Raw genomic sequence first — 20,267 nt, forward strand, 5'->3', positions numbered from 1 at the left:
GATTGGGGGGGGGGGGGGGAATGTTATTTATTGCAGGACCACTACAACTCATGAAAGCAAAACCTAACAGTTTACATTTAAGCAAAATACAAGGAAGCAAAAATGATGCAGTGTTTTGAATTTATGCTATCAGGAATGTAGCTCCCCCACACCACCACCCCTCCCAACAGCCAGACCCTTGTAAAATTACCCATTAAAGGATACAATTAAAATGATTTTTTTTTAAATACAGATTTACCATAAATACAGAGCAAGCAAAGCATCCAAGCACACTGCATCTAACTATACAGCCATTTTAAGTAAAATGAACTGCTTGCTGATGGATTAAGAACTGAACCTATATATATCAAGGTGCTAAACTGCAACATCAGGGGATGCTCCCTGTCTGATATAGGCAAGCTAAACCATGCCAGATTATAGAGGGAACTTTAAGGGTCACTTCATGTTCGCAAATGCAATGCACAATTATCTACACTGCCATTTGCCCGCTCCAACACATCATAACATCTGGTTCCCAAACAGGAGAGCCAAATAAGTTTTCACAGCAACTGAAATGAAAAATCGAGGCCAAGCGGGAAAGAGAAAGAAAAGCAACAGTTTGTCTGCTCCCACCCAAAAACAGCACGGCATTAAATGGAAAATGCAGATTGCACAACAATCTGTTCACAGTCCATGGCTGTGACCCAGCCTGATTATAATTTCATATAGATTACCAAGTACTGCTCGGAAGTTCACAGGCTTATACACAAACACAGCACCACATGCAGATAGAAGCTAGTGTTTCCTGTATAAGCTGAACCATAATAACCTATGGGGTTTTGGAGTCACCGAAAGAAATTTTGGTTTTGGAAGAAATAAAACAGGTCTTCCAGTACAGGTCTAAGACAGTCAGAATCTTTTTCCCCAGGTAGAAATGTCAAGTACTGGAGGACGTGCATTTAAGGTGAGAGGGGAAAAGTTTAAAGGAGATGTGCAGGACAAGACTTTTTATTAGAATTAGAAGTGGTAGGTGCCTGGAATGGGCTGCCAGGGGTAGTGGTGGAAGCAGATACAACAGAGGCATTTAAAAGGCAGTCAGTTAGATAGATACATGAATATGCAGGGAATGGAGGGATATGGATCATATACAGGCAGAAGAGATTTCGTTTAATTAGGCATAGTGTTTGGCACAGACATCATGGGCTGAAAGGCCTGTTTCTGTGTTGTACTGTTCAATGTTCACACTGGAGACAGTGCCAGCCAACAAGATCCCAGATCTCAACCGGCAAGACTACAATACCCAAGAACTGTATCAGTAAAAGTTATCGAGCAGTGCACTGTGTTTTTTTATTTAGTGAAAGAAGACATTGCTGTCGTGCTGTTCCTTCAATAAGTTAACTGGAATTTCAGGTAAGTCGAAACAAAGCAAAAGAGATTGCAATGCTAGAAATCTGAAACAAAAAATTCCGAAAGGATTCCCCAGGTCAGGCAGCGTCTACTGAGAAAGCAACAATATCAATGTTTCAGGTCAATGACCCTTTGCCATTCTGAAGGTCATTGGCCTGAAATGTTGACCGTTTCTTGCTCCACGAATGCTGATTGACCTGCTAAGCATTTCCTGTTTTTGTTAACTGTAAAGTATTCAAGTAGCTGCTTTAAAACATTTGACAAGGTCCATGAAAAGCAAGATAATCAACACGTGCATTATGCCACTTTCAGGATTAAGAAATGAGCTACACACCCTTCACACACTTTTATAAAACAGAGCAAGGCTAGCCGAATACAAAATCAAATCCAACCCCCAACCTACAAAAACAGACGTGCTATGAAAAGGGCACAGTAAGAGAAAATAAAAGGATAGCAAGAAAGAGCACAAGTCCCGACAAATGTAAAGGGACAATACACTGTTAATAGCAAGACCCTTAACAGTGTTGATGCACAGAAGGACCTTGGGGTCCAAGTCATTAGCTCTCTGAAAGTGGTGGGTTGATAGGGCGGTAAAGACGACATATGGCATGTTTGCCTTTATTAGTCGAGGCACTGAGTTCAAGTGTCGGGAAGTTATGCTCCAGCTTTATAAAACTCTGGTTGGGCCGCATCTGGAGTATAGCATTTGGTTCTGGTCACCCCATTACAGGAAGGATGTGGAGGCTTTGGAGAGGGTGCAGAAGAGGTTCACCAGGATGTTGCCTGGATTGGAGGGCATGTGCTACGAGGAGAGGTTAGACAATCTTGGAATGTTTTCTCTGAAGCCAAGGGGACACCTGATCAAGGTTTATAAGATTATGACAGGCATAGACAGAGTAGACAACCTGTATCTTTTTTCCCAGGGTCAAAACGTCTAATACTAGAGGGCATGCATATAAGGTGAGTGGGGGCAATTTCAAAGGAGTTGCGCAGGGCAGGCTTTTTTTTTAATTAAACCCAGTGGTGGATGCCTGGAATGCACTGCAGTTGAGGTAGTTGAGGCAAGTACGACAGTGGCACCTAAGAGGCTCTTAGGTAGGCACATGAATGTGCAGAGGATGGAGGGATATGGACATTGTGTAGGCAGAAGGGATTAGTTTAGTTAGGCATATAATTACTAATTTAATTAGTTTGATACAACATTGTGGGTTGAAGGGCCTGTTCCTGTGCTGTACTGTTCTACATAAGAGGAACTGAAACAGGTGCAGGGGAAGGGGGAGGTGGACTGAAAAAACCCAAAAAGTGTCCCAAGAATCACAGAGTTAAAGGAACAGAGAGCCAGCTCGAGGCCCATTTCATGTGGCTTGCTGACAGCAGAATCCAAAACTATGCTGTCATTGGCCCTCTGTGAATAGAACAACAGAACTACTTTAGCTGTTTATTTGAACTGTACATTTAAAACATGCACTTGAAAGCAAGAGGTCGAGAAAATAGTTTCAGTGAAAAAGTCCAACATCTTAGGAAAGCTTTACGAGCGGCTGCCAAAAACACTTACGACATCTCCAGCATTCATTTGACCAATAGAGCTGGATAATGCACAGAGAGAAAGGAGGGGGTGGAGGAATAAAATGGATTAGTACAGATATTTGATTTTTCATATGCTGCCCAAGACCAGATTTAAAACTCCATTTACAATGGTCACATGCAGGCACAAGGTGGAAAAGAAATGTTTGTTTACAGAGAGGCAAGATTACATTTACAGTGGACTTGTACAAAAGTTACAGGAATTTTTTTTGCACACCCCCACTGGTACTAGCTACTGGCAGAACAAACTGAAAAGTACTTTGGCATTGTTCTGTGAAGTGGCTTGGGAAAAGTTACTGCAGTTTATTACGAAGGGTAGCATACTGGTTAAGTTAGTGGGCTAGTTACCCAGGAGCCTGGGCTAAAGATCAAAAGACACATTCAAATCCCACCACAGCAACTGGAGAGTTTAAAATTCAGTTAACCAGGCAATACAGAATCTAAACCAAAGAACCAGTTTATTGCAAAACAAAAACCAAGATCAAAAGTGAAATACAAACAAAAAATGCTGGAAACTCACTCTGACAAAGGGTCACAAAGCTGGTTGAAATGTTAACAGTTTCTCTTTCCACAGGTTCTGCCTGACCTGCTGAGCTTTGCCAGCATTTTCTGTTTTTATTTCAGATTTCAAAGTCGCTGCAGTTCTTTTGATTTGCACCAATAGAAAAATGTCTCCCGAAATGGCCTGGCATCCTAGCCAGTACAATCCTCGCCGGTACAATCCTCATCACCGGGATTGCTCGCCACCAATTTCTCATTTAAGGGACGGGCAGCATACTCTGGCCTTGTCAGCCATGCCCAAATCCCATGAGCTTTCAAAATACATCCACTTTGTAAATGTGAAAACCTGCTGTCAAGTACCTGACTACATTCTTCATGCTATACATGGCAAAACAGAAATCAATTGCTCTCAATGCATGTAGAAAACTTGAAATAGGGAAAGGGGAAAGTTATAACACAATTGCTAGAAGATTCAGACTTGTCTGAGACCGAATTCTGGATACTGATCCAGAAAATGCAATTAATGGCCAATTTGCTGGACCAGTATCCAGAGTTTGGGCTCAGACAAATCTGAATCCTCTGTAGCAGGGACTTCCACTGAAGGAATAAGAGCAAGTTTTGGAGTTGTGATCTCACTGACCTGTGGAATGGACTCCAGTGATTAAATGGCAGCCTATTTTCTTTTGTTCTGTGTTCTGAGCTTTAACAACTTCAATGTTTTAGAATTATACATAACTGGGAGAATTAGTGCGTTTGCACACAGCCTGACCGTATATGTGGATTTTGGGCGCGTCACGTCCCAAACAAAGATCAGATTGGATTACACTGGAAGAGGGGCCCATATTCACATATGCACAGGTACAATGAAAAACTTACTTGCAGCAGCATCACAGGCACATAGTATCAGGTAAGCAGCATTCACAAGAAAAACAAATTATACACAATTTTTACAAGAAAGAACACAAAGCCCATTTTAGTGCAAAGTGATCAAAGTGGTTATGCTGTTGCTAAACTCAAGCTCAACATCTACAACGTAAGCATGCCATATAGGTCAAACCAAAGGCTGAAGTCAGCTGAAAACGGACATTTACATGCTGATTTTTGGAGATGAAGAGGGATAAAATGAGGACAAAACTGAATTCAAAAGAGAGTAATTTTTGTCTTCAAAGTTATAAGGGTTAGAAAGTCTGAGGCATGGTACAAAATCATGCCACAAAATAAATGTTTGATAGACTGAATAAACCCAACTAACATCCACATAGAAAGATGGTAGATTAACCTTCCGCAAATGTCAAACACACGGATACCCATTTCCCAAAAGGCTACACAAGACTCAAGCCATCTCCGCAAAAGTCCCCTGCTGTCAGGATTGCCTTGCACTGCTGCATTGCTTTCAATTCACAGCTATGCTTCTTCAAGTTTAAGGTAATACAATTGTACTGGGCAAAAAAAATGGCTTTGTCTTTGGTTCCTATCTATTAAAGGCGTTTCCAGGAGATCTGCACCGTATTCCCTCGACCTCAATGAAGGGATTTTAACTGCGACTCAACATCTCTTCTGAGATCCCATGTCCACTGACAGGTAACAATGATGTTGCCCCATTGGAACCATATTCAACTCCATTGGCCTCTCTCAAATCTCTGCACTTTCAGTTCTGAAATATATTGCCCCCAAAAGCCACACCACTTTTCAAGTAAACCCATGTTCGATTCTCTCCAATCCCTGCTAATGATTACTTTAAAACTAGCCACATTACGGTCAGCAACAGCCTGCACAAGCAGGAAGAACCATCGATAGTTGCATAAAATTTAAACATTTTGCATTAAAGAATTTGATGTTTCAAGTTTAACCTTTTACCAGCACAGTGGAGCACAAAGTTCTGCATGCAATGATTCACTTGACATAAATAATTTCTTAATACAGAGGGCAGTGAATTTTTGGAATTCTCTGTGACAAGGGGCAGTGGATGCTCAATCCTTTGGTGTATTCATTGATTTCAGGACACTAAGGGATTCAAAGGATATGGGAACCGGAGTGGAAAGAAACCAAAGTACATAAATGGCTATGATAGTGAATGGGGCCAAGGTATATTACCAGCTCTGATAGTGAACAGGGAGTAGACCTATGATATACCATGACTATTCTCCAACCTCCTCAAAGGACCCAGATCTTGCAGGTGCAATGATCGCACAACCACTCCCAACAGCAGGTTCAACATTGCTACAAGCTGATATCAGCTATTCCCTGCACTTCTGCAGCCAATGATACTTTGCAAAGCAATTGGAAAGAAAAAAAACACTATTCCTGCTGTAAATTACTGAAAAATATTCCTCTTGGTCAGACAAGGTACATAAAGAGGTTCTAACACATTAAGCCTCTTCAGATGGTAAATCAGGGTCAGTCACATTGGTGTGGGCCCAGAGACACAAACAATGAACTGGGTAAGGATGGTGCATTTCCTTCCCCAAAAAGGAAATGTTTTTAGGACAATTTCATAATCACTTAAATGGACACCAATATTTAAGCTGTGGATTTATTTATTTAACTGAGTTCTCTGCTGGCCAGCTGCCCACCTCCCAATCTCCACAAACCTCAGCCTGTGTATGAACTCAGTCCCGTTCACCCTTTGTCTGTACTAGGTGCCAACATCAACTCTCCGTCCGACAATGGCTCAGTTTCAAAACCTTCCCTCTGGGCTTGGTCCTCTGACCTCCTCCGGTCCTACAAACCTTCACGGTCTCTGCAGTCCCTTCTGTTCTGACCTCCTACTCAGCAAAATTTATTTATGCCAATGCTGGGCATTGTGACTTCAGCAGTCTAACCGCCTGGCTCTGGAATTCTGTCCTGAAAAATCTCCACTCCTGAAATTCTTCAGGCCAACCTGCCCCAAAATCTCTTGTGGCTCATTCTCATTTTAAATGAGAATGCTCCAAGGAAGAGCTTCCAATGCAATGGATGAATGAGAGTTGTTGCTGCTTCCCTTACCAATATTTAGTAGAAAGAGGTGGGCTTGAGGGAGAGGAGAGAGGATAAACAGCAGATTAGATCATTTGACTTTAAAGCTAATGTCAAACTACGAGGTGGAAAAAGAGTTAACACTAGTGCCTTACGAGAAACTGTATTAAAAACTGAACAATCAAACCTGCACCCCCCAGAATACTTTGTTTAAACAAATGACAGCAGGAATACCAAGCGTCACATTGCAAAGTTAATTCAATAGTTGACAAATCTCAGACTGAGAGTTGCAGGACAGATAATGGCACTCTTTGCTGGTCTCAACACTGGATTACACAAGATGTGTCGCACAAATACAGGCCACTGGGCCCAAATAGTTCATGCAGATGTTCCATTCAAGCCTTCCTTTCCAAATCTGCATGTATAGGAATGGTCTTCCTTTGCCCTCTCCCTCTCATGCTTGTCCAGACTCCACTTAAGTGCATCTCAGCTGTTTACTTAAGCACTCACATTCTCACCACCCTTTGGGTAAAGAAGCTGTCTGAATTTTTTTTTTTGCTGAACTTCTTGTACCATCTTATACAGATGGCATCGAAGTATCTCCTCCACAAGTGGAAACACTCCCGCTGCATTCATTGACCATAGACCTTTATAAATCAAAACAAAAATTTCTTTGGTCACCTCACAGCCTTTTCTCAACAGCAAAGTGACCCAGTTTGTACATTCTTTTCTGATAATGCATTCCTTCTCCTGTACCTTCTCAGTAGCCTTAGACAACAGGGTGATCAGAAGGGTATATGGTACTCCCTGTACTACCTTTTCAATGTAGATTTAGCATACTTTTCAATTCTCTGAAATCAGAGCGGCGAGTACAGCTGCTGCCTCATCGCTCCAGCAACCCAAGTTCAATCCCGACCCAAGGTGCTGCCTATGTGGAGTTTGCACATACTCCTGTAACGCAGTGGATTTCCTCCCGAATCCCAAAGACGTGTGGGTTGGTAGATTAATTGCTGAAAATTGCTCCTAGTGTGGGTGGGTGGTAGAATCTGAAGGGGAGTTGTAGAAGAGATGAGATTTCAGGGAAAAAAAATAAGTGGGGTAATGGAATCTGTGAGCTGACAGATTGGCCTACGTTGTAAGAAAAAGTAGAAATATAGAAATTCCCCCAATGAATACACACTCACGCTTGGCTTGTCTAATTTTAAAATGATACTGCTGACCTGTATCGCAGCCCAGTGAGTAAACACAAATAGACATCATTCAGTTTTAATCCTGGTTAATTCCTTCAAATTTGCTGGGTAATCTCCTATGTTGCTCAGTGAACTGTTAGAAGTTTGTCAACAACTAGACAAGAATGCAAGATATGCAAACTGCAAGTACAGTAGGAATGAACGGTTTATTCTCAGCTTGGAACCCGTGGAGTGCAGCAAATTGGTAAATTGGTTTATTATTGTCACATGTACCAAGGTAGTGAAAAACTTTGTCTTGCATGCGATCCATACAGATCATTTCATCACATCACTGCATCAAGGTAGTACAAGGGCAAACAGTAACAGAATGCAGAATAAAGTGTTACAGTTACAGAGAAAGTACAGTGCGGGCAGATAATAAGGTGCAAGGCCATGACAAGGTAGATTGTGAGGTCAAGAATCCATCTCATCATACAAGGGGGCCGTTCAATAGTCCTATAACAGCAGGATAGAAGCGGTCCTTGAGCCTGGTGGGACGTGCTTTCAGGTTTTTGTATCTTCTGCCCAATGGGATGGGGGAAGAAGAGAGAATGTCCGGGGTGGGTGGGGTCTCTGATTATGTTGGCTGCTTTACCGAGGCAGTGAAAAGTGTAGACAGAGTCCATGGAGGGGAGGATGGTTTCTGTGATGTGCTGAGCCCTGTCCACAACCCTCTGCACTTTTGTGCGGTCTCGGGGCAGAGCAGTTGCCGTACCAGGCCATGATGCATCCAGATAGGACCAACGCTTGAGACTCACTGCTTACACATCAATGACTTAGAGGAAGGGGCAACTTTACTGACAATACAAAAGGTAGAGAAGAAAACTACAGAATTGTAGGATATAGACACTTAGTGACTGTGGTTTTCTGTAACTTTGCAGTTATGTTCCTCGAAATCAGGATTAAGAGCCAAAGACAAGTTCTAGCTGCAGCTGAATTTAGCTCATTAGAAAAGCTAATATCAGCAATGGTGATCATGAAACCACTAGCATATCATAAAAACTCATCTGCTTAATTAACGTTGAGGAAAAGAAACCACTCAGAGGGTTGCATTTCTTCAGAACTCTCCACAGCAATAGGCTGTGGATGCTTGTTTGTCAAGTGTATTCAAGGACAAGACTGATGGGTTTCTGGGAATGCAGGAGAAAGGAAATATATGCAAATCTACACTGACAGCATCCGGGGTCATGCCTCACAGGTCCAACCAACCAGGTTTGCCATGAGCCCAGGTGCTGTCAGCGTAGATTTGCACATTCTCCGTGGCCGCATGGGTTTACCCTGGGTGCTCTGGTTTCCTCTTGCATCCCGAAGATGTATGGATTGGTAGATGAACTGGCTGCTGTAAGTTACCCCTGGAGTAGGTAGATGACAGGAGTTGATGGGCATGGGAAATAAGTGGGAGAATGAGACTAATGGGACATTATGAAACTCGATGGGATGAATGACCCCATTGAGTTGCAAGAAAATACAAAATTTGACAGACAAGTGGGACCCATGATAGATCATCGGCCACGACCTTATTGAAAAACCCCACTTCTAGTATTCCCTCCAATCTCCTTGGGAGCAATCTGTATATTTTATTGGAGCAACAATGTGTGCCAGTAGGTTAAACGTGTCATTTTACGAGCACAGGAGCTTTATATGCTGCAAAGTATGCCCATTTCTCTGTTTTAACATAACAGTACACGTCTTCAAAGCAACCTGCTCCAAATTGATAAGACCGGCTGTTGGATCTCAGCTGAACAATAGTTTGGCGAAGAAATTTTACCACAGTAAAATGCTAGGTTTTCAATCTGAATAGGAAGCTAGCAGCATTAAGTCATGGCCTTCCTTGCAGACTGCTTTGCTTCTGTAAGTATTGTACATCTCATACACAACGACAGGTACTGGATGAAATTAAAAGATTGTCCCTAAGATAGCAGGAAAGACTATGTTCCAAGTTTATTCCACTACCAAATAACCAGTGTCATCCAACTTTGTGTCATATTTAGACAGAAAGCACAAAATACCACCCTCAGTACTCTCCCCATTTGCCCAAAACATTGCTCTCCACAGAATGAGAGGCTCATAAATAGAAATCAAAAAACCTTTTTAAACTCAGTTGAGGTAGCTGCAACATGAAAGTTTCTGCTCAGTCAACATCAATAACAGGTCATCACCTACATGCCTACGATCACAATCATTTTATTGCTCAAATAGTTAGGTCAACAAGTTCTTGATTGTACTGTGCCTTAAGCATAGCCAAACAGATTCTTTATGGGAGTATTATGGGAGTATTAAAATTAGTCAGAGACACTCAAGGAGATATTTTTTCAAATGTGGGTTTTAAGGGAAAAAATGCCAGAGGTTTAGGGTGGGAATCCTACAACTTGGTACCTTGCCATCCATGGCTTCAGCTACCCAAGTTTAAACAATTAAATATAGTAACAAATCAAGAGGACTTGGAAACTCAAGAGACTGCAGATGCTGGAATTTAGAACAAAAATCAACAATGGAGAAACTCAGCGGATCAGGCAGCATCCACGGAGGGAAGTGGACGGTTGATGTTTCAGGTCGAAACCCTTCAAGCTGGACTTAAAGATAAAGATAGAGGGGAGATAGCCAATATAAAAGGTGAGTGGAAGGAATGGAGCAAGAGCTGGCAAGCGACAGGTGGATCCAAGTGAGGAGGGGGATGAATGGCAGCTGGAGGAAGGAAGAGTGGAAATAGCGACAGAGACTGGGAGGCGATAGGTGGAGGCAACAAAAGGGCTGCAGATGATGGGGTGTGATAGGAAAGGAATGGGGAGCACGGAACCAAATAAGGGAGGTGGGGAGGGGAACCCACTGGAAGAGTGTGTGGTTGATGGACAGATGCAGAGGGTGGAGGACTTGGAGGGTTGAAGTAAGTTGCAGATGTGGGAGGGGTATGACCACAGATGGATTACGAAAAAATCTCATCTTTGCTTAATAAAGAGGCATTGCTTAGGTTGACAAGCACAGGGGTAATGAAAAAGTAGGGCTTAGTAAATTTAGGATACCAACAGAATTCTGGATGATCTCACGTTTAGAAAGGGTAAGCTTAAAGTAGTACGAAAGTAATAAATAAAACCCATTCAGTAGATTTAAACAGGTTCAACATTGGCATAGGCAAGTCACTTTCAAACATGCTGATGAACTGGTTTTCAAGATTAAATTATCAAATAGAAAAAGCAATTTCAGGTACTGCCTATCTGAAATAAAAACAGGAAATGGTCAGATCAGGCAGCTTCCGTGGAGAGAAACAGGGTCAATGTTTCAGGTTATGACCTTTCATTGAAACTGGAAAAAGTCAGGAGTGCTAGAAAATTTTAACTTGCAGAGAGAGTTGGGGGAAAGAGGTGAGAGAGCAAAGGAAATGTCTTTGATAGAGTGAGTGAATTATGACACAAGAGACTGCAGATCCTGGAATCTGGAGCAAGAAATAATCTGCTGGAGCAACTGTGCGGGTGGTGCAGCAATTATGGGGGTGGGACACGATTGCCAGCACTTCCCAGTCGAGATGGGAGTGAATGATGCAAGGCAGTGATGGTACCAACTGAAAGGGTGGTGAAAGCTCATTAATCACAGCTGACCAACTGGGAGGAGACGCAACAAAAACATTGAAGCGGGAATAAAGGAAAGCTGAACGCAAGATACTAAACACATTAATTGGCGGAAAATTGCTGGAAATACTCAAGCCAGCCTGCATCTATGGAGAGAAAAACCAAGCCAATGTTATAGGTTAAAGATCTTTTTGCATCAGTAGGCAGGTTCTAACAAACTGGAAAGGCTGGTTATCTGAAATTGTTGAATCGAACATTGAGTCCCGTGTCTTGGTGGAAGACAGGGTGCCGTTCCTGATGCAGCTTTTTGTTCTCACCCGGAACTCCAAGGTTTCATCAACTCTGCTACTAATTCAATCCTGCCCTCACTTTATGGTCCAGCACTCATCCCTTCCCTAACTCTCACCATTTGGGATGACAGGCTAGCAACCAACTTCCTTCCACCAACTCCCGCGGCTACCACGATTACACCTCCAATCATTCTTCCGATGAGGCCCCAGTGGTGTCATCTCCATCATGCAGAAAACATCTACACCAGTGCTTCCAAGAGCTTTTCTCCCTTCAATCATGCCATTCTAGTTCCAGCACTTTCATGCTTTAAGGATGGGACTCCTCTCGTCTTCATCTTCCACTCCACCAACCTGCACGTTTAACAGATTCCATCATTTCCACCACCTTGGACTTGATACCACCACCTGACATCTCCCCCCCCACCCCACCCCACGACATTCCTCTAACTCCCTGATTCACTCGTGCATCTCATCCGCTGTCCTTCTCATAGCAGCTTCCTATGCAACTCCACAGATGCAATCCCTGCTCTTTCACCTTTCCTTTTCACCATCCAGAGACTCAAAAAAAACACTCCTGCCAGATGAAGCAACAATTCACTTTGCCCTCCTTTCAATTTGATGCACTGCATTCAATGCTCACAGTTCTCTCCACTACACTGGAGAAACCAAACTTAAATTGGGTGATCACTGCGCAGAAGGCTTCCATTCAGGTTGTATGGGGGATTCTGAGCTTCTAGTTGCCGTCAGCAATTCTCCATCCCAGTCTCACTCTGGCCTCTTACAATAACAGGGGCCAATGCAAGCTCAAGGAACAGTGCGTCATCTCCTGACTAGGGACACTAAAGCCCTCAAGACCATACATTGAATTCAACCATTTCAGAGAACCAGCTTTTTCCAGCTCTGATACAAGGTCATCAACCTGTAACGCCAACTTGTTTCTTCCTCTCCACGGATGCTAGTTAACCTGATTGTGTCCAGTCATTTCCTTGCTCGTTACGCATTTCCAACAACTGCAGTGTTTTCAGTCACACATTTCCAGCACGGATTTTTTTTTGCTTGACCTTTGCTCTGTCCTCTGCTCCGTCCTCAGTCATTTCCTATTTACATCCACTGCAGACAGATCAGCTTATAATAACAAGCCTTCACCACAACGCGTGTTGCTCACTTTCTTGGTCTCCAACCTATTGCAGACATGCCCCTTGGTTCTCTCCACTCCTCCCCCCTCACCAAACTTAATGCTTGATTTCTAAAACCTTTCCCAGTTTTGATAAACCCAAAATGTCAACGGTTTTGCTCTCTGCAGGCTCTGCTCGGCCTGCTGCATTTTTTTAGCCTTTTACTTCAACAATTTAATGAATTGTCAAATCCAAGGGGACAAACCAGGTTCACTGATTAACACTCGAGTATCAAGTCAGAAAAGCAGGCACCAGGTTCACTCTCGTGCCAGGGAACAAGGAGTCTGGCTCCCCACTACAGAGAGGAATCTTTCAGTTAACCTGTATTATTCACTAGCCCCAAACAATGTGCTGGAGGAACTCAGCAGGTCATGCAGCATCTGTAGGAGGAAAGAAACCGTCGATGTATCAGGTCAAAACCCTGCAGCAGGACAGAGTGGAGAGGCGAGGTGGCCAGCACAAAGAGAAGGGGAGTGGTGAGAAAGGATTCCGAGACAATTGGTGGACTGAGGGGGAGGTGTAAAATGACAGGCAGGTAGTGCCAGGTAGGGGAGGTGAGCGGGGGTGGAGTTGGAAGACTGTGGAAGATGGGGGCAGACAAAGAGAAAAAGAAGGAAAGAAGAGATGGAGCAAGATGGGGAGAGGGGAGTTGTGAAGCTGCTTTCCTCCAACAGATGCTGCCTGACCAACTGAGTTCTTCCAGCACACTGTGTGTTGCTCCAGATTCCAGCATCTGCGGTCTCTGGTGTCTCTATTCACCTGCCCCGTCAGGTGATTGCAAAAGATCGCATGGTATGTGTTCCAACTGCAGAGGAATTCCTGTCATACCTTGACACACAAAACAGTATCACCGGTTAGCATCACAACTCTGTGGGACAATGATTTGCACAAATTAGCTGCCCTACTCCCTACAACAGTAACTACCTTTCAACAAAAGTACTTCACAGGTTATCAAGTGCTCTGGACTTTGAAGTTGAAATGATGCCTGCAGAAATGCCCAATTTCATTTCCTGATGCGTTGAACCAAAGGCAGGAACACTTGTTCTTCTGGTCAATAACACCTTGGCTCAAGAGATCTGGGGCCAAAGGACAACCTTTTGCTGTTGACCCAAGCCAACACTGATCCATCAAGGAGAGCATCTTGGACATTGCGCCGTGGTGGACTTGCAGCTCCTGAAGAACATAATGATCATTTGGCCTTCAAAGACCCCACAGAATCACAAGCCGATGTTCTCCCTTCAGCACTGGAGGCAAAGTACTCTCAACTTACAGAACATAGGCACTGTAGACAAGAACAACATTTGATGGCCGTCAAGAATTGCATTTGAGATGGGTTTGAGTTGAGCCCTTGAACTGCTGTAGTCAACGTGATGAAAGCATCCCATGGGTGAAAGGATCAGTCATTTTCTCTCCCCCAATCGGGGAAAACACACAACTCAGAGGGGAACTCCCAAGGTGGTGGCGGCAGCTCCCATATGCCTGATAACCTCATTCGGCTAAGAAAGAGGCGCCATGGGTTTGAGGGGCTGCTGTGAAAGCAGGGGCAACTTGCTGAGGCGTGGAATGAATCTCAAGGAGACAGGTTTGAGTGGCCTGCACAGTTCTAGTTTGTGTCAAGCTTCTGAGGTGTCAAGAGGAGTTGCACAACAGCTGGTACGCTGGCAGTGTTCCATCACACACCCAACGAGCCTTCCGGATAACATTGGCTTTGTGGAGTCAATAGGTGAGCAGGTGGTTACAGAATCCTGCAGCCATGGTATTTCAGAAATCAGATTTATTATCACTGACGCAGGATGTGAAATTTGTTGTTTTGCGGCAGCAGTAGAGTGCAAAGACATAAAAATCTATAAATTACAAAAATAAATAAATAGTGCCAGAATAAAGGAATAATGAGCTAGTGTTCATGGGTTCATTATGCAAGGGTTCTGGTTTGGTTTGTAGCCAATGGGGAAAATGCATCACCCAAACAACAAGACGGGGGGGGCCTGGCAATTGTAACACCACTGAGGATAAAGACTTCTATAGCAAGGACAAATAGAACTCCATTCCAGGTACATGGCTACACATTTCAAAGCTCATTTTAAGACAGTGACATCCTAGTAAGCATACTCACTCCACAAGTCCCAGGTCAAATCACTAACATAATTGAATTTGGTGCAGAGACAAATTCCAGAGGATGCCCTTTCTAAGCAGTCTGCAGGAATGCATCAGAGACTGAAGATTGGAGGTGAAAGTGTGTGTGGAAAGCACCTGACAGCTATCCAGAGTGCTGTAGTGATTGTGCACACGTCCTTCGTTGGTGCTGGAGAGGGATGTTTGGGAAAGGGGAACAGAGATCACATCACAGTGCTCGAGCTTATTGCTTGACTGCACCCAAGTACTCAGCGGTTAAAAGTTACATTTTGTTGAGGAAGAAACACCAATCTTCAGCCAACTGCTCCAAAGTTATTACACCAACTGATCTGTCAATTCTTCTTTAGCTTCACTTGGTATTGACTGAGCTTCAAAATTTCCCATCTCCTCATTCATGCTACGGCAGAGTTTATGCGGCTGTCCAGAATTGACTTAATAGGGGAGGCGGGGGGGCACCTAAAAGTACCAGAGGAAATTTACAGTGCAAGAGGCCACTGGCTCATTGCATCCGTACTGGTTGAAACAAAAATGTTCCCCAGCCAAATCCCTGTTTAATTGCACGGGACCCCGAGCCCTTCAAGAACAGAAGCAGATAGGAGCAAGGGTAGGTCACCTGGCCCCTCAAGCCTGCCCCACCATTCAATACAATGGTGGCTGATCCGCGCCAGATCCCCGTAACCCTCAATTTCCTGATCTGCCATTTATCTACCTCTGCCTTAAATACTTTTACTGATCTCAGCTCTTCAAGCACACATCTGAGCACTTTTTAAAACGGGGAAAAGAGTTTGTCTCTTTCAGGGAGTTCAAGATCTCTAATATCCTTTGGGAAAAACAATTTTTTCTTTCTCTCTCCCTGCTAATCTTCCCAATTACTTTAAATCAATGCCTCCTGGTTTTTAACCCCTCTGTCAAGAGAAATAGACCCTTGTTTATTCTATTTAGGTCCCTTAATTTTACACTACTCAATTAAGTCTATCTAATCTTTACTCTGGGCTACAATAATTTTTTCCTGACAACATGCTTGTAAATCTCCTCTGTACATTCTCCAGTGGAATCAGATCTTTGAGTAATGTAGAGATCAGAACTGCCTGCGACCCTCCTGCTGCAGTATAACTGCATTCAGCTCCAGTGTAAACCAAGTTTGGTGGAGGCACATGTGATGGTGAGCAAGAACCCTGGATGAACTGAGCAGCCAAAGTGTCACCCAGGTACTGTACCTGGGACCCTCCTGCTCCCACACAGGTTAACCAAGAACCTCAAGTTCTTCCCCACCAAAAACAGCTCCCAGCCATCACACACTAAACAGCCAGGAAGTCATGGTAAACTTCTCCAAATTACCAGGCGGACCTCAACAGGGATAAGATCCAATCCTCGGTACTACATTTCAGGCAGAAATTCAAAGCCTTGCCTGAAACAAGAGACACACTATATGGAGATCAGAAAAACTGAGCAGGGTTTATGGGGGCATTTAGTATTAGGGTATAAAAACTATGAAGGATTTCAATAGTGTCATCAAGGGATGACCGATGCCAATGGCATAGACATCAGTAATGAGAGGACGCAGATTTTTTTTAGGAACGTTATCAGTAGTGGAGGGAAAATGAAAATTTTTTCAATGAATTATGATCTGAAGTGTCATGTTGGAACCAAAAAAGGTGGAGGGGAGCAGGATAATAGGGAGGCAGATTTAATATTGGGGACTGAATTTATACTTGAAACAATATGTAAAAATTAGAGAGCTTTGAACAGAAAAGAAACAAGGAACAAATCGATAAACAAGCTGGTGGAGGGACAAAGGGCTGAATGGCTGCCTCCTGGGCTGTGTGAAACAACATTATCACCCATTTTGCTTGCACAGCATAGTTCTAATCAGTCAAGAATGCCAGGCACGAGGTGCTTCTTCGCAGCTCACTGTCAATGTCAGTGATCGCGCATGTCATTTTCAACATTACTAGGAGACAAAATCGTGAATAAATTTAAGCAAGCTTCACAAGGTTTTTAAAAATACAAATTGAAATCACAAAACACCAAACATCAGATTCTGATGCACTTGCGCCAAGAAGTTTTGAAATACAGTTTGGAGAGTAAAATCTACAATTAAAAGGATTCAGTTACAGGTAAAGTATAAGGGAGCAATGTGCTCTATTGCCGGGTTGATGTTGCAAGCAGCTCAAATCCTCATTTTCTGCTCATATTTTTCCATTAACTCAAATCCTATTAACTCCTTGACTAACATACAACCTGGTCTCTTCCATCCACTTGTGAGCTGAAAAGGGTACACCTATTGTGTACGCACTATTATGCAAACCTCAGAAACATCACAAAACCAATCCTATCAACACCAAGGGAGATGGGCGAGGGTTAGCGTTCAGCAGCAAATAATACAACGGGTGCCACTAACACAAACCTCATTTTGACAGTGCTTTCAACAAAGCAAAACACCCGAAGTTTCTTCACGAACTCATTCAGACAGTATCTGATACAGAGCCACTTCAGGAGAAACTGGGAAAGGTCAAAGAAGCAAGCTTCAAATGAGAGTGGTACAAAGGTTTAGGGAATTGCAGAGGTTGGGTTTAAATTAGCTGAAGGCGTTTCAGATGATGGTGGGGTGATGGAGATTAGGAGCACAGATACCGCAGGGGGGTGATGGTGGTGGTGGTTTCACGGACAGAGAAGACAGGGCCTTGCAAGGCTTTGAGCATAATGCTGTGAATTTTGATAACCGAGGCACTGCCAGAAATGCAACCCATGTCATTTACCAACTACTAAAGTGGTGGATCAGCAGAAATGAGGGTGATTCAGCGCATGGGCTTTGACAAACTTAGTTTACAGAGAGTGCAAGGAGACTGTTAGAACAGTCAAGCCTGGAGATAAAAGGCATAGGTAGCTATATACTTCAAAATAGGTTTGACCCCCATTCAAATTCATCTCTCACACACGACAATTATACCCAAATTGAAAACTCCTGACATTTTGGTGAGTCAGGATGACAGAGAGAAAGGTTAAGGTAGCAGTAAAAGCAAAAGAAGCTACAAAGGAATTTACTGTTATCACTTGGGCATAGTTACATCAGAAAACATCCATAAATCTATGAAATTACAGTGGAGCTACCTGCTTTTTAAAATGATCACAATTTACAATTAATTATCTTTGCATACCATTCCACACTTAAACATTATAAAACATATACCATTCAACTAATGTTCACCTCAATATCTGCAACTCAAAAACGTGTTATCGACGTGAACTAAAGCCAAGTCTCTTGGAAACTGAAGAACAATCAGTTGATTTAGAAACCTCCCCCCCCCCCAAAAATACATTTAAAATCAATGATCAGACCGGGAGGGGAGGGGAGGGGGAGAAGATCCTTAAATCAACTCATGTAACATCCTAGTCCATTAACAAATAAAATCACATGCAGCATACAGGACAGCTTACATAAAGAAAATACTAATTTCAATGGCTTCATCTAAAACATTTAAAATCAAGCACTCTTGCCTTCAAATCCATTTATACATACATACTTCATCAAAATTAATTTTTTTAAAGAAAGCAAAAAATTTCCCAGTAACTTAACATGACAGAAATCAGCCTTTTGCAGAGACAACATCTCCCAGAACATGACTGATACAACAAAGGGCCATCATAAGCAAACTCCTTTCAAAATTTTACCTCACCCACTCACCCTCTGAAAATGAAGGAGGGAAAATTACCTGGATGTTCCCTCTTTTAAGAGAGAAAGCTTCAAGATTGGATTAAAGGCAGACCGTTTCTTAAAAATCTAGCGTGGCCCTGGAATTCAATTCCCTCCCTTCTTACATCAAGACTGGAGCAAAGGCAGTCCTTTTCCTAAAAATCTAGCGTGCCTCTGGAATTCAATTCCCTCCCTTCTCACATCAAGATTGGAGCAAAGGCAGTCCTTTTCCTAAAAATTTAGCGTGCCTCTGGAATTCAATTCCCTCCCTTCTCACATCAAGATTGGAGCAAAGGCAGTCCTTTTCCTAAAAATCTAGTGTGGCTCTGGAATTCAATTCCCTCCCTTCTCACAACCAAATATTTTTTTTACCTTTTGAAAGGCAGTTGTGCCTTGCAGCATTTGGATAAAATATAGACACACAGTTATTTCCTTTTAAAAAAAGAGATCCCATCCCAAAATAAAATTGTTTAAGATCGTTCACGGAGAGGAGAAAAAAAATGAATGTACAACAGCTCTGGGATAGATAAGAAATAACAATAATAAAAAAAATAAGGCATAAACCTCCATTCCGAGGGGAGCACGTTGAGGCGAGTGGAGGAAGAGGCCGGGGGCTGGTGTGTGTCAGCTCCTTGGTGCTTAGTCAGGCCCAGCACAAGGCCTCGGGCTTCACTTACAACAACCAGCCACCTCCTCCCCCACCCCCCTCACTCACACACACATATATATATATTTATAGAAGCAAACCATCTAACAGATACAAGAAAACATTAAATTACCGACGCACAGAGAGAGAGAGAGAGAGAGAGAGGAGGGAAAAATAAGTGCAGGGGGAGAAGGGAAAAGGGTTTAATATATTTTTTAAAATCCAATTCCACCTCTGCTAGAATCTTGAGGGGGGGGGGGGGAGGGATTTCTGACCACGCTTCACAACTTTAAACAACCCCCTCTCCTCCTCCACCTCCTCCTCCCCTCCCCTCACTACACACACACAGAGGGAGAGAACATAAAATGGCGGTGCAAGGGCCTCCCTCACACTCTCTCACACACACACACACACACACATGGGGGGGGATATATATAAATTAGCCGGGGGATGGATGGATAAACCTTCCCCACGCACCTTGATTGTAGTTTGGGGAGAGGGGTTGGGGGGAGGGTGGTGGTTGGTGGCGTTAGATAAAATGTTGGAGGGGGGGGAGGGGAGGGGAGGTCATTTTACCTCATTTTTAACCGAATAAAATCGCCGCTTTCAACCTCCCGGCTGGGTCGGGGATTTTACCCCCCACCTCTCTCTCTCTCTCTCAGGTTATTTTCTTTTCGGAGGACTGGGGGGTTGATGAAGGGGGGAGAGGTGGTGGTGAGGAGGGGGGGTGAAGAGAGAGAGATCCTCTCACCTGAACAACATCGGCCATGTTCCCGCCGCAGTGCCCGGATGACGGCGGCCTCGGGCTCGCTCCCGCACCGGGCGCGCGGCCGAGGGGGGAGGGGGGGCGTCGGGGGCGCGCCTGTGTGTGTGTGTGTGTGTGTGAGGGGAGGAGGCGCTCGGTTTCGAGAGAAAGAAAGAAAGATTTTTAGGAGGAGGCCGGGCTGCGGGGCGGCGCCGGTCGCCCGCGATGCTGCCGCCCTGGCGGGTTGGGAAGAAGGGGGAGGAGGGGGGGGTGTGGGAAAGGGAGGCCGGCCGGCGACGCTGTTGGTGGGGAAGGCGAGGCGTGTCCGCGGTGCTGCCGTCCTGATTGGTGGGGTTCCACCGATGC

At 43.8% G+C, this 20,267-nt stretch overlaps 1 protein-coding gene across 8 annotated transcripts in view; it reads right to left on the reverse strand.

Moving 5' to 3' along the window:
- huwe1 (HECT, UBA and WWE domain containing E3 ubiquitin protein ligase 1) overlaps nucleotides 1-20,009 on the reverse strand; it is a 275,712-nt gene extending 255,703 nt beyond the window's left edge. For 7 of the 8 annotated variants that reach the window (XM_052009021.1, XM_052009019.1, XM_052009022.1 and 4 more), the window contains exon 1: nucleotides 19,908-20,009. The gene's annotated coding sequence lies outside the window, so the exon portion shown is untranslated. Of the gene's footprint in view, nucleotides 1-18,882; nucleotides 18,903-19,907 lie in introns of those variants that run through there. The other variant, XM_052009016.1, reaches the window with a different exon arrangement.
- Between the last annotated feature and the right edge of the window lie 258 nt (nucleotides 20,010-20,267).

Source organism: Pristis pectinata, chromosome 43 (assembly GCF_009764475.1).
Source record: "Pristis pectinata isolate sPriPec2 chromosome 43, sPriPec2.1.pri, whole genome shotgun sequence".
NCBI lineage: Eukaryota > Metazoa > Chordata > Chondrichthyes > Rhinopristiformes > Pristidae > Pristis > Pristis pectinata.